This window comes from Geospiza fortis, unplaced genomic scaffold, assembly GCF_000277835.1.
Source record: "Geospiza fortis unplaced genomic scaffold, GeoFor_1.0 scaffold66, whole genome shotgun sequence".
In the NCBI taxonomy this organism is placed as follows: domain Eukaryota; kingdom Metazoa; phylum Chordata; class Aves; order Passeriformes; family Thraupidae; genus Geospiza; species Geospiza fortis.
Genome location: NW_005054312.1, coordinates 2,394,156 through 2,409,738, shown reverse-complemented (window position 1 = coordinate 2,409,738; position 15,583 = coordinate 2,394,156). Strand labels below are relative to the sequence as shown.

General features: G+C 38.6%; 1 protein-coding gene across 7 annotated transcripts in view; it reads left to right on the top strand.

Annotated features, from left to right (window-relative positions):
• Positions 1 to 15,583, top strand: part of PHF21A (PHD finger protein 21A) — a 127,232-nt gene that overhangs the window by 3,425 nt on the left and 108,224 nt on the right. The window contains exon 1 of one of the 7 annotated variants that reach the window (XM_031055764.1): positions 10,816 to 10,831. The exons of the other annotated variants lie outside the window; for them this stretch is intronic. The gene's annotated coding sequence lies outside the window, so the exon portion shown is untranslated. Of the gene's footprint in view, positions 1 to 10,815; positions 10,832 to 15,583 lie in introns of those variants that run through there. 7 annotated transcript variants of the gene reach the window in all.

Below are 15,583 nucleotides of genomic sequence, written 5' to 3'. Positions count from 1 at the left end.
CATTGTGCTAATTTCTAACAATGAAGACACCTGCTTAGTTTCAGTTTTGTAACTTGGCTTCCTCTGGCTTTCCTGTGATTTCCCAGAGTTAGCTGGTGACGCTAGACCTGCTACATTAGCAGGAGAATTTCGAACTTTGATGAAGGGAGGCTTATTTTGAGGCTTCATTTGTGAAAAAAAAGACATGTGTTTCAATGCCTTGTTTAAAAAAAGCACTTAAAATTCTAAAATTCATTACTTCTACCAGGTTAACATTAACTACAGAACTTTAATATTGAACTTGTTAGTGATTGTGCATAATACAACTTTATAGTTTTTATTAAATAGTAACCTTAAATTACTACTGAAAACAGGATCTTTAGTAAAAAAATAGCATAACTACCCATATTAGTTCAAGAAGTTAATTATCATATCTTAGGAGAAAGATCACAATCTTTGGAAATTTTGTTTATATCTGTGCATGCTTCATGATAGTTGCATGAAACTTTCTTTGGGAGCATTTTTAAATGTTTATTATTAGAAAGAAATTCTGTAGCTCAGTAAATGAAACCTTAAAACTGTATTTAAAAAAATAGATTATGAGGTTCTCAAATGTTTTTAAAACTTTCAACTTCACTATGGTAGAGAGATTATTTTATGATAGTTATATCAGATAGGGGTTTGAGCTGATACAGAGGGACTTTGGAGCAGCCTCTCTATCCATTCATTTCATGTTGTATAGTAGTGTATATAGAGTATCTCTTCAAGGTCTTGAGACCCATTGTCTAGCAGAAGGTAGGTGCTTGCTCACTGGGAGTACTTGCCGCCAGATGGATGTCAGCTATGTCATATCCCAGCATTTCAGCCTTAGTGACCAAGAGCAACAAGAAATTTGGAGTGGATCCCGTTATGTGTTTTGGTGATTTTTCATTTAACTAGCAAAGCTAACTAGCTATCTTGTGTGATTCAAAATGTTATGTGAAGGAGTCTTTGTTATTAATAATTTTTTTGCCACTAGTGTTTTTAAGATTTTTACCTGAAAGTTTTTAATCTTTGCTCTCCTCTGTGTACGTCCTGAACTAGTCTTGTTGATGGAAGCAGGCATTTGAAAGGGATTTTCTTCCTTTAGGAAAAATAAAAAAAAATTTCCTTCAAAGAACTTAAAAAAAGCAAAAGTAGGAAATTAAAACTTAGGCTGCTTAGAAAAAAGTGCTGTTGTGTTTCCCAGGTTCAACAGTGACATTTCCGCTTTAAGTTTAGGTTTTGTAAAGCTATCTGCTCAGTGTAGGCTATTCAGCTTCAGCTGTGTTTCAAATGTTGCTCCTAACTGTTTCTTATTCCAACTTTACTTTTTTTTTAGAGATGAGGTTTTGTGTGCGCCTCTTAAACTTCACTGTAGAAATAATGATTAAAAAAAAATTAAAAATATCTTGGCGTGGATCCTTACAAAGGACACAATTGTCATGGACTTTTGGTTTTGTTTTGGTTTTTTTTTAGAAAATAAGATGTGTTTTATTGACTCCTTAAAAAGTTGTATAATTCTGTGTGAAGTTGGAAAGCTTTGATAGTGAGCCTGGCTATCACTTGTGTTGTTTGTGCAGTTTGTTTATAATGAACACATTGTAGCTGTTCAGTTCCTTTATCCTTTTTCTTCAGAACCATGAAGAATTTTATTTGGTCAAATGAATTGATACTACTGGAAATTGTTTGCAATGGAGATTTCTCTTTTATTTTAGTCTAGTTTGAAGGAACCTGGATGGACTATCTTATTTCATGTGTTACTGGCATTTTGCATGGGTACCAGAAACTCAAGGTGAATGTCATGTGAGAAACGTGTTGGTCATCCTAACCTTTTCACTGCTGCTTCGGGTTTGATGGTTTTACTTGTTTCAAATATTAAATATAAGAAAGAACTTCATAGGGTGATAGAGCTTTGCTTTTTGGAGGGCCATCTTCATGGAACGTGAGCTGTAAAGCATCTCCTTCAGGAGGGGCTTCTTGTGTAGAAGGGGCAGTGCTAAAAACCTATTATTAAATTTCTAATAATATTTCTTCACTGTCCATTCACCCTTTATGCTCACAACTGTGCAGTCACGTGTGTAGCTGTATACTAGAAGTGTAACACTCTACAAAAGGCCTGGCTCCTGTACATTCGTGAATTGCCCTTGTTCAATTACTCTGTGCCAGAAAGCAGCTCACATCCTGTTTCTGATGTATTTTAACAGCACAAAGTTTTTTTAGGAACAAACCATATAGTGGAAAGGTGGGGCAGAGCACAGAAGGGTTTTGAGATGTCTGCTGAATGCAAAGGGCTGGTACTTACTTCTGTACCTTGTAATTAGAGGGTATAGAAGGATAGTTTTTATAGGTACCTTACAGTAATATTTCCTGTTCAGTATAGCACAAAGCCAGTGTCTGGCTTGTGCTGGTGGTGGAGATATGCATTATGCAGGCAAAAAATAATTTTGTTTACATTTGGTGTGGGGGGAGGGCAGCTTTGTATTTTCTCATTTTCTTTTAATTTTTTCTTTATGGCACATAGAGTCTCATTAAAAAAAAATAAATGCAGCAGCTTTGTTCCTTTCATAAGTTTTTATTTATGGCTCCTGCACTTTACAAAGTTCCTCTCTGGACTGAAATTGTTAAAGTATGATTTAAAGTTTGATTCTGCTTTTGTTATGTAAAAACTTCACAAAAGTGAAGCGTAGATCATAGGCTGTAAAATGTACAGAAATCTAAAGAGTTTTTAAAAGTACTTATTGCTGAGGAAAGATGCACTTGCATTGTAATCACCTGTCCCTAAAATAATTTTTATAGTGTAGAAAGTTCTAACAGGTCCCTTCCTTTGGTCTTCCCTGCCTACTGTCCTAACAAACCCCAAACTTTGCCACAGAATCTTTTGTTTTAATAGTTTGATCATTCCAGGTTTTTGAGGAAAAAATGTGCTGCGTGATACAGGCTTATCTGCAGCATTATTTTCTGGTATACTGTTGACACCAGCTTAATATCTCTGGTGGAATAAGTTCCCCATGCCTTAAAAGCTCTTTGCCTAAATGGTTTGACCTATTATTTGCTCCCTCTTGCCTGAGATTTCTTGTTTGCTGTCATTACAAATGCTCACTCTTTTGATTAGAGACTGTATGCTCAAAGCATGCTTTGAAAAACCGCACACCACAAAACAAACACGCTGCCTCCAGCCCCCAGACCCCAGCCTAAGCCTAATGTTTGTTGTTACTGGTGGGAATGCATCTATAAGTGGTACAGGAGTAGTGAGGCTCTGCTTCCTCTGACCTCTGTTCTAGGCCACATTCATACAGCTTCTATGCATTTTTAATGTCCAATTTCTTAAAATGTGAATTTTCTGATTCTGCCCTTCTACCTGACAAGTAGGACAAGAGAGAAAGTTCACTTGGTACAGAAGTTGTGTCACCTGCCTCTGAAGTGAGGGACTCTACCTTTGCACATGTAATTAAAAGTACACTTCGAAAATGTAGCCAGCGTGTTTCTTGAATTGCAGTATGGATGTGTGAGTAGTTAAACCAAATGAGGGCAGATTTGAGCCTGTGACTTTAAGATGGCCTGTGAGAGAACTCTAGCAGAGCAGCCAGGCTTAGGGGTGGTTCAGCTTCCTTGTTTCTGCGTATGAAATACAAGCTGTCAGTATGAAAGGGAGAAGGAACATTGATTGCTTCCCCTCTTCCACTTCAACCCTGCAGATCCAAGTTAACTGTATGGATCCCAAAGGCAGCATAGTTGCAAACAGTTAATTGAAGAGATCAAGTGGTATCCTATTGAAGCTTTAAATTGTTTTAGCAAAACTTCTGAGTAATCACAATAATTATTTTCTGATAAGCTGGCTGATAGTAACTATGGCAACAGCTGTCTGGCCTATGGACAGCATTGCTGTATTGACAAAACCTTTAGATGCTCCTGAGGCCTCTTGCCTCTATAGGGAAGTGCATCAGGATGACTTTCAGGTGACTGAAGCATCACCATTTCTTTGTCTTGTAGTGGGATGCTGTCTTTCTCTTGGCCCAGCCTTTTCCTTTTGCACGGTCCTTTTTCTTTTGCATGTTTCTGCAGGTGCTGCTTGCTAGCCTGGAAATGCTGCAAAGACTGTCTTGTACTACAAGGACTAGGGAAGCATATAAGTTCTTAGATGGAATTTTATATGTGTATTATTGTTTTTTAATTGTTTTAATAATAATAATCCAGAGTTCAGGAAAGCGGGAGGGGGGAAAAAAGGAGGACTTTTTCATTTTGTTCCCTGGTTGTTTCCTTCCTCGATTAAAACCTTCTTAGAACAGACTGGTAGGGGGAGCTGCCATTCCCTTTACTGAAGTACAGCGTATTCCTCTCTGAGGCCTACGCTGAGACACAGCTATTTAATTTTCAGCTAAGAGCCACTTCTTTTCAGAAGAGAGAGGCAAGCCCCTGCTTCAGCACATTGTGGAAATGGAGGAGGAGAGCAATTTGTTTCCAGATAACTGAATTCTGGACTGGGAGAATATGCCCCTCACCAAACATACTTTTCCTATTGCTATTCAAAAGAGTACTCTTTAATGTTATTAAATGTAGCAGTCTTGGGAGGAAAGCCCCATAAATTCTTGTTGCACTTCAGTAAAAGGTGCTAAAAAACTACAGCAAACTGTGCATGTTTAAAAGTAGCCAAACTGCTATTCCGTGAGGACTCTTGGTTAGCTGATGTTTATTTCTGCAGAGATCTTTGGCCTCTTTAACTTCATCACATGAGAACTGGCTATTGATCCCGCTTACCTGACGTTTACCAGCAGCGGTCTCCCTGTTCGGGGGGTGTGTGTTGTTTGCAGGTCTGTGGAAGTGTGCAATATGGCCTACATCTGGTCTCATCTTGAGTAAGAATGTGCTCATGGAAACTACAGGCCCCAGTGTGCAGTGCTCTGTTTTTATTGCAATGGCCTGCTAGGATTGTGCTATCCTAAGGCATCCTGGGACCTGTAGTTTTCTTGAGCGGAAGTTGGGGATTTGGAGTGAAGCATTTAAGATTCTATCATATTCTAGAAACGCAGTTCTCAATACCTTATCCAGTACTTGTTGGTCAGATTAAGCCTGTGCAGCAGTCAGGTATTTTTGTTTACAAGTAAAAATACTTTATAGTTGCATAATATGTTTAGAGAAAAGCAGTCTGTGAAGGAAGTCTTCCAACTGCTTATGTGTTTTTGTACAAAGAATATAATAATTGTACTAACACCTTGCTTCATCTGTTATTGCAAGTATCTTATTTGACATTCTGGGGATTTTTAATCTTTCAGAGCAGTGTTATGGATGGAAACATTTGGCAGAAGGGGATTTCTGTTACTGGCAGTATGGCAGCCATGTTGTCCTTTCCTGTTGCTGGCAGGACAGTGGGTCACAGTGGATTTCTTTTCCTACAGTGAAAGAGAGTTTTAACAGCATTTTTAACTGATGAGAACTCACTTCTCTGCTGTGTTTCTTGAGAGTGAGTGATGACATAGGTGCCTTATGCATCAGAGCAGGGGATCCAATTTATGTTCATGCTGTAGGGGCTGGTGACTCCCTTGCTGGTTCCCAAGGGGACACAGAGTCACAAACACAGGTACTGGCAGGTGCCGCCAGAAGCAGAACACATCTGGCAGTTTTTGTCAGGTGTGTTTAGTCCTGACCTCTGCACTTGAACTCACGTCAGACTCGCATCAAAGAATGTGAGGTGTTTCTGAAGTTGGTATAGAGGAATAGTAACTTTTCAGAATACTTTATTTATATCTGTAGAAACTGTGTATTTTCACAAAACACTCAGTCAGATTTGCCAAAGTTCAAGTGGACATTAAGTTGATTTTGGTTGTTCATCCAGCAACAAGTTTAGTATTTGCTGTAATCTCGTGTGCCGTGATTTGGATAATGCAGTTCATTTTCAAGTGAGCAAACACTTAACTTTAACTGATCCCTGTAAATTTCTTTGTTCTTCGGTTTGTATGAGATATTAATATAAAAAGGCTTGTATTTAAGTGTCAGACAATATGAAATACACTTTGTTTTTATGTTTTTGGGGAAATTAATTAGAGCTCCAGTCTTGCAAGAAGTCATGTTTTTTAACACTAAGTCCTGCAGAAATTAGAGAGAATAGCTGAATACCTGAAATCGAATCTCTATAAGTAGCAACGGGATTAAGACCTCCAGGCTTTTAATGTTGGAAAGTAACTTCTTTGTAATCACCATAATTAGCTAATATCTAGGTCTGTGTGACAAAATTCTTTTTCTTTTAGTAAGTGTCCAGAAATACTGCTCATTATAAATTCAGAACTCACATGTGCTTCATAGGTTGTGCAAAAAAACACCGAAAACCTAAAAAAAGTTCTCATTCCTTCACCTGTACAGATTATGTATATGGCAGATATTTAGGTGGTAATGGCTTCCTTGCGTCAGGATTGTATTTTGTCAGCACTGATACATTGTACACACCATATGTTGCCGACACTGTTTAAAACTGATACAAAAAGGTGAAGAGATTAATCAAAAACCTTGCAGGTACTGTAATTGGAAGGACTTGGTAAACAGTAATATAGTTTTCTTTAAGTGTTCCCAGCCCGTTGACAGCCCATGTGGAGCAAATTGCTGACAGGACACGCACTTAGCTGAAATAGTTACTATTAGTATCTTGACATGATTAGAAAGGCTGACATTGTTGCTATGCAAGTGTGAAATTCCTGTTCATTGGCTGCTTGGGCCTATACAACAGGCAAGAGAAGAAACCAAGATAAATCTATATGTAGTGGAAAGATGACGTATCTTGTCCTTCAAGGACATTTTACCTTCTGTAGAGAGCCTACAACAGTGCCCTTTGTAACGCTGCTGTATCAGGGTATCCCAGATAAGGAAAGTGAGAAGTACGGATGTACAAAAGGGTTTGATGCTCAGTTGTAAAGAAAAACGTCTGTAAGTACTTCTTATCTCATAAGAGCAAATCTGTCCTCATCTGTGAAGAAATTGTGGCCCTGCTCAAGCCAATGGGAAACTTCACAGTTGAATTGAGAGTACCAGGATTTTTCCCCCCAAAATAGAGTTTTAAGTGGATTTTGCAGGCCTGAAGCTCTGGACAAAATTTGAAGAATCTGACATCTGTTTAAAAGGCTGCTGGTGATCCCTGGGGGTACTTTGGCACCAGAGGCTGCTGGTGATCCCTCTGGGTACTTTGTCTCCTAGTGTCTTTGCTATACCTTAAAAAAGGGGTTAATATTGAGCTCTTGTAATGGTCTGTAAGAACTTGGAATCTATTTATTCAGGGCTTTTACTTAATTTGTTAGTGTGACAAAATTTTGCATGAAGGCTAATAATTAGTCCTTGATGTGTCCAAGGAATACTTTCTGTCTCTATCCGTCTTGCTAGTGTGACATTGAGATATTTGGTCTGAAATTTGAATAACCTGATTTGTGATGGACTTTAAAAAAATTAAGTCCAAACAATTAAAAGCACAATAAAAATCCAACCCCCCAACCTCACTAACAAGCCTTTTTCATAACTCTGTAAAAGGACTACAGTGGCCTATATTACTAATAATGAAGTTTTTTGGTAATTTGCATCTAGCTGGAACTCCAGATACCATTTCACTGCTGCTTAGCTTGCAGTTATTGTCTCTGATAAGCATCTTCATCATGTAAATCTATTGTGTGGAGCATGAATTTGGTGTATTAAGGATGCTTTTGTCAATGACCCCAAAAGGAAAGGATGTGGCTACCTGAGCTCCCCTTTTTTACCCTTTTAGAGAGTACATTCTGGTCAGAAATGAATTGGGAAGCACTAGCCAGGCTTGTGCTTTTTCTGAATGCCAGGTACCTGCCCGTGAGTCTACTGCAGTTCTTCTCCCAAAGAGGAAACCCACCACACCATACCTCTTATTTTGCGGTCTTAGAGAATTGTGCTGAAGTCAGTGGATTTGTCACTATGAAATTTGTTTCAGAATCAGCCTGTTTCCATTTTCTACCTGCAATTTGGGGTATTTCACCTACTCTACTTTCTTTTGAATGTCAGCCTCTAAAATAAGCATGGAAATACCCTCCCTTCCCATAATTCTCGTCCATGTGTAGCAGTTTCTTCTTGCCATAAGACTTACAATGTCTTTCTTCTTCCACCTTACTTCTTGCAGGAATTACATTTGGATGCCTCACTGTTGAGAAAGAGCTTGTGTAGTGTTTAGTGTAATGAAATGTTTTTTGTTCTGTGGTGATGAGCTGCTTTCTTTGCAGTCAGTCAGAACCTGGTGGTGTTGGCCTGGGAGATGCAGGTGCAGGGTTAGTACCCTACTGTGGTAACAGTATCTTCCTCACCATTTGGGACCTTCTTTCTGGCTTCCTTTTGCTAACTTAATCTACACTTCTGTGGTCGTGGTTGTTTTTTTCTTTTAATGCTGTTTTTTCCTTATATTTAATTCATTTTTTATATATTAGGTGATTTCATCATCATGTATATAGATAATCTCACTCTAACTCACTTGAAAGCTTAAACTAAGGAAGGGCAAAAGTATCTGTTAAATCTCTGTTTGTGTGTAGAAAGTACTATACATCAGACATGCCAGTACTTTTCTCTCAGGTAAGCCAGAAGCTCCTGTCATTTTTTCAGAAACTCTTGCATAAATTGGGAAATGGAGTTAAATACTATCTGCATATTTTTAAACATATCTTTTCCATATTCCCACATATGCAGGATGCATTTTAACCCTTTACCTATGACACCTCTTTGGTATTCCAATTGGCAGTAAGGCTCATATGAGTTTCTTGGGGATCAGAAATTACATTAGAAGGGGACTTAAAATTATACAGTAAATGTTCTTGTGTATTTCTAGTCCTCATGGATTCCACCACCACCCCCTTCTCCCCCCCACAGGATTATAACCAGAGTTTAAATTGATAGGAACTGTGATTTTTCTCAAAGACTTTATAATAAGAAAAAAACCCCAAAACCCACAACAACCCTATTCTTGAAATGGTAAGGAGAGGAATATGTAAGGACAAAGTAATGAGAGGAGTGCACGAGAATTTGTGTGTATGTGCCTGTGTGTAGAGAGATGTGTTTAAACATCTTTTGTAGTACAGCAATGGGATCATTAAAAATCGGATCATTTTTAAACAAAACCATTTGTTTAAAGAGTAATTTTGCAAATCAGTCTCCATAATGATGGGCACTACACTGATATCGCAGTAGTGTGAGTGTTGGTCTTGATACAACTGCATATTGGCACATACAAATGCATACTGGTGTACACAGCACTAGTTTAGTGCTCCTCACTGTTTTGTCTTGTCTTAGTCTCTGCTGTTGTGGTAGATCTTCCTGCCATGGGGTAGTTTGCTCCATCTTCTAGGACAATGTTGGTGTAGGGCTGTTGTATACATGCAATCAGTGGATCCCAGGAGAGCAGGAGAAGATTCTGATGGTGTTGGTGTGAGGGGACGTGAAGGAGTGGCCCTCAGCAGCATGTTGCTGCCTTCTCCTCTGGGTGAAGCACCCTGGCCCCTTGGGAATAAAAATAATTGGCTGCCACAACAGCCTTCTTAGAACTGCCAATCCTTTTGTTCAGAAAGTGCAATCATACCATGTTCTGTGATATCTTTCACTCTCTGTCAGCATTGTGAATGTTGAAAATGATATGCCTTTCAACTGTTTATAGTAGCCACTAAAATTAGATAAGCCTACAATTTATTCTTCCAACTTTAAGTAAACAATCAGTTAAAAATCTGTGGCAATCAGTGTGAGTAAAACTGTTTTGGACACTTAGTTTTCTTGTAGCTGAAGTCTACTTCCATTGTACAGCAGTCCTGCACTTTTCTGCCATTAAATGCTAATTGTATGCTTATGTGATTCCATGTTAAATTGGCCCGGTGATTCAGTGTTATGTTTGTAACCTAGTGTGTAAATCTTTTTACTTGTGTTGAATAATCATGGTTTTATGAAGAAAGGAACTATAAAGTGTATAGTTACTTGAATTCTTCCTTTTGGATTAGTGACTACCATCAGTACTCCCACATTGAGTGTGACTACCCCAGCTACAAGTACCATTCTCCAGATGCTACAGTTCCCATTTGTGTATGTTTTGAGGAGGAGAAAGAAGAAAAAAAAGTCTTTTAGGGGGTGAGGAGGGAGAATATAATAAAAGGGGAAGGAAAGACAGTATTTGAGATTGATACCTGTGTACTAGAAGCAGTGAGAATGCCAGCTGACTGGTATGTAGGGGAAGGAAGACAGAGCACATCAGTGTAATAATTTTGGAGTGCTTCCTGTTGACTTGTTAATGCAACATGGAATTTGGCCCAGGCAATCTGCTGATGTGAATCAGCATAGTTTATTCATTGGAGTATAGGTGTGCTTGTTATTATTCAAGAATCTGCTCTACTTAAAAGATAACAGGTCAGTCTGGGAAGTATCATTATTCCCATGTTTGGATTAGAAACTGAGGTAGAGAGAGAAATTGATTTATTCTGCATTACAGTAATTTTATTGAAAACCTTAAACTAGGAAGGGAGGCCTTCCCTTGTGTGTTTAATCCAGAAAACTGTCTGCTTTATTTGTATCCTTAATGTTGCGATATTGTAAACAAAAGTGAGCCTAGAACTGATACACTGATTAAGTATGGGTGGTGTACAAGTAGGTAGTGTTGTCCCAATGGAAGTGAGATTCTTGTAAAACTGGTTGTACAAAATAAATTTGGTATTTTTTTTTCTTTTTGAAATGTTGGATATGTTTTTGTAGGTCATCTTGGATTGAAGGAAAAGTAAAGGCTTGAATGGGAATGGGAGACCTTCCGATATGTGGGGAGATAATGATAAATGTGAATTTGAAATCCAGTAACGTCTGAGTTGCATGGGTAAGCACTGGTGCAAAGAAACAGTCCTAAGTTCTGCAGAACATGAAAAAAGAGAAGAAAGGTGGTGGTGGTTGTTGCTGTTGATTTTTTTTTCTACCTTTCTAGCTCTGTTGCAATGTATAAATACAAGAAATTACATGTTATCACATAGGTATGATTGTTTCTAAAACATCTCCTGAATGTACTTTGTCTATGTCCTGCATATGAATGAGGTACTAGTACTTTACTGCATACCGTCACTATTTCTGTGCCATACTTTAAGTCTGGTGCAAAGGATTTTACAGGTCTGGTTGGGTGGAATGGGTCAGTGCATAGCAAAAGTAACACTGAGTAATGAGTGTTGGCCGTGCTGGAGTCTTAACTGCTTGTTAAAACTGTTTTGTGTACAGCTTATGTGTGCAGAATTCTTCAATCCTCCCAAGTGAGTACTGTTCAGGGACAGATACCTTGTTCTATTAATTTGTAAAAATGCCTTTTCCAAGTGAAAAATCAGTAGAGTTGGCAATACTCAAGTTTCTGCATCTGTCACAGCTGGCTGGGTCCGGTGTTGCTTCCACTATCTCTTAGTGCTGCATAGTAAGGGACCTATGTTCGAATGCAAACATGAAAAGTATGGCTCCTTTTTTGTTATACACCTCACTGTTTACTGTAAATAGCTCACTTAAAACTGTGAATCTCGTGCTTAGAACCCCATGTCTGTGACTACCCATGTTGTTAAGCTCTTGGGCTCTGATGGGATGTTGAATCATGATCTTTTAAATGCATCTCTCTTGCTCTGGAGTATCTACAGCCATAGCCCTTAGTGTCACTGCTGGTGGTCTCTGCTGGTGTCTTAGGATGTATATGGAACACAGAAATTTTGGCATATGCCCCTCTCATGTTTCATTAAGAGTTGTTCATGTTTTGAGACTGCTTCTGCATAAGCCTGGAGTTGTCTTTCATCAGTAAGCTGGGTTAGTACAGTGTCTTTACTGAACTATTTGTGTGTTGTGACATCTCTACTCTGTAACTGTGGAGACAGATTCAAGGCCAAACACAAGGCAGCTTAGGTAACCACTACGTCTCATACTCTGCAGCATGACTTCTGTGAATTCTTGTTTTGGTCATGTCTTGATTTATAGACGGGTTTAATGAAATTTCAGAGAGTATCTTGTGTTAACAATTCAGTGATTGGCGTGCTTCTGTTCATGTGCAATTAGTCCTGCATACATCACCACTGCTTAATGAAATGTTTGTAAAATAAATCTCAGGGCAGGGTATATTGCCTTGGCATTAAAGAAACTGAGATCCAAAGAGACATTGTTCACTGGCGCTGCAGTCCTCTGAGAAAAGACTTTCAACTCTTGTTCTTTGTATTGCAAAAGAAAGCAGTTTTGCTTTGTGTGGAAGTGTCATGGAAATGTGAAGTATGCAACTTCATGAGAACTGTATTGCACTGGGAAGATCAGCCTTCATCATCACTAGGACCAATGGCTTGGAATTGCAGGCAAGTATGCATAAATCTGGATATATCTGTACAGTTTTCCAGTTGTTCCTCCATCTCTGTGCATCCTAGTGTGTGAGAAGGGAGTACGAGGAATCAAAATGCCTATATTTTGGAATATATAGGAATCAACAGAGTTTTCCTGTGTAGTAGTTGAAGAAGTATCAGTAGATATGAGGGAAGTGCAGAAACTCGCCTAGAACTTGAGAGGAGAGCAAGAGGATAAGCATTTGTTTTTTATTGGGAGCAAAAAATGTGAATAAGATTTGAGAGGAACTGTTGGGAGTACACTAGAAGTTACTCTTAATGAAACATGGAGCACTTGAGAAGAAAACTTTCGAAGTTATGTATCAGGAAGACAAATTATGCATGTCTGATGGATTTGCTGGTGGGATGGAGAAGAGAGAAACGTTGCCCCATGGATGATTAACAGAAGTACTGAAGCATGAATAAACTCAGTACACACACATGATTGCATCTTCCTGTGTTTCTCTGAGAGATACCAACAAATTCAACCTGAAACATTGAGCCTACGTCAGCATGGAGTGAGAAAACATATAGTAAATCCAAAGTTCCCAACTACAAACAAGAGTGTCAATTTCTTTGAATTGTTAGTTTGTAGCGCTGTTTGTTGCTGGTGTAGTTTGCGCAAACATCTCTAGGATAAGGGCACTGTGTTGCTGTTTTCTTTCAGCAAGACCAATTCCAATGCTATTACTGGTGTAGATGATACCTCCCCCTGCAAAACAAAATGAAAGAACCCTAAACCAATCTGTATGATTCTGTAAGGAGAGGGTTCTTTAAATAACGAAATTATAATAGCTCCTATGTGAAATGAAGGGGAAAAATAGCATTGCCTGAAATTCTTATTTTCTTGTCCTTTTATGTGACTTTAGGAATTTCTCATGTAAACTGGATCTTTCTCATATAAACTGCATTGTGGTCAGCTTTCTCAACAGTGTAGATGAGAATAATCTCACTGAGGCAGTATCTGTGAGTTCATGAAACTGGTCATAAAGCTGCTTCTGGTTTTTTGCATGTTTTTATCCTCGATAGTTGCTTGTTCCTGGTAAAGATGATAAGCTTGTTGGGTATGTTCATCTTCATCTTACTGCCTACAGCAATACTGGAAGGTTTTATATACTGGACACTTGCTTTGTTTTCCAGACCTGTTGTAATTTTGGGCTTTAGAAAATGAAACTTCTCTGTTTCCCCCAGATTGAGACCTGCTTGTGTATCCTACATGGCTTTCAGTTTGGCTATCTTCAAAAGCTCATCTGTCAGAAGAGAAGGAAGCTGACAGTGATGAGAAAGCAGACAATCATCAAATTGTTTAGGCAGTGCTTTCTAGCAGGATTAGCAATACTTGTAGCAGAATTCTGTTCGATGTTTGTCCTGGGCCTCAGCTTGAGCATATGCATTTTCTGTGACAGGAGTACTTTTTCACCTAGACTTCCTTATTAAAAAAAAAAAAGCAGAGAGCATCGTGCACTCTTCCAGGGTCATGCAGGACCTGAAACAAGTTCAGTTTTCTTGGAGAGAAGTCAGACATTCATCTGCATGTTCCTTTTGAATCCATTGGTTCAGGAGATATTCCCTCTGGTCAGCTGGGATGATGCCAAATCATTGCCAGTCTTAAATGGGTCTTAGCAGTTTTTGCAGCAAACATCCATGGCTTATGTTTAGTGCTGCTTTCCAACTTTCTGAGTCTTTCTCAGTTAGGAGAGACTGCCTGAGTCTCCTTCCATTGACACCCTGATTGGTGAGGGGCTTGGAGGAGAGTTTTTCAGCAGTCTGGTGGATTATATAAAAACAAAAAAAGCTCTTTAGCTTCAGTACTTGCTTATGGCTTTATTTCAGTGTTGCATTATATGACACAAACCAGTTTGATGTCTGCTTCAGAAGCTGTGATTTCTGCTTTTAATGTTATGTGCTTGAATTATAGCTGGGTTTATTTACTAGAAAACCAATCTCCAAAACAAACCAAGACATATACCAGCATGGCTGCTCAATGTGATTAAACATAGGAACTAGCATACTCTGGTGGACCAAATGTCCATCTAATCCAGCATCTTGCTTTATCAGTGCCTAGCAGCAGCAGCTGACTGAACAGTGTAGGAAATGGGTGCGTTCTGTCAGCCGCTGAAATATTAACAGTAGGTTTCTGACAGTTGTTTAGCTGCTGTCTGAGATGGAAGCTACATTTGGGCTATTGCACTGTGAATAGCAACATCAAACTATTTATAGGTGAATTTGCTGCCTTTTTGAACTAATTTATAAATATCTGTGGCTTACATAGTGTTTCACAGCACCAAGTTCTGTGCAGTTTACCTGCATTTTCTGTGTGTGAGATAGATTGGTGCAAGAAAAAAAAATAGTTTCATTTGTTTTAAACATACTGTCTTGTTGTCATTCTTCTTGGTACCATTTCTATTTCTTCCTTTTTTGAGGTGGAGCAGCCAGAATTATGTGCAGTGTGCATCACAGCAGAATGTTGCCTGTTTTTGCTCTGTTCTGTTTCTAATACCTTCTGACACTTTTCTCAGACTTCTTGCTGCTGAGAGTTGAACTGTTTGCTTGTAGTAATCTTGAAATCTTTTTTTGTAAGTAGTCATGCTTAGTTTCACTTCATCGTTGTGTATTTATAGCTAGATTATTTTTTCCTCTGAGTATATTATTTTGCACTTCTTGACCTGGGACAACAAAATGATAAATGAAAACCAGTCATCTGGTATTATCAGATCCCCTGTAACTCTCTGAAGTTTATTTTAATTACAGCTATCTGAAATGGTGGAAAGCATCACAATGTGTGCAACTTTTCTATTTGCCAGATAAGTTAAAAGTATGTTCACAGACTTAACCCTGATCCTTGTTGTGGTAACTTCCCTGCTCTTTGACTGTTCAGTGTTTTCTTTATTACTTTTGTGTAGGTCCTCTCATGACTTTTACTCTGTAAGGTGGTGTGAGGTATACAAATGGCTTTGCTTCCTTTTGTTTTTGTTGCAATATGGTGTATGAACATTTTGGTATTTGAGATGTAGGTCTTCCAGCATCTCTTTTCATTTGCTTTGAAGTTGGATGTCCAAAAGCTTCATTTCATTAAGATTGCAATCTTTTGTATGAATACTTGGCAGAGAGTGTTCCTTAGAAATGTGGGTTTTGTTGTTGGGTTTTTTTTCCTTTGTGTGTGTGGTTTTGTTTTCTGTGTTTTGGGTTTTTGTTTAAATGGCCAGTGCTTTGTAATCTCAGTATCATGAATTATATCACCT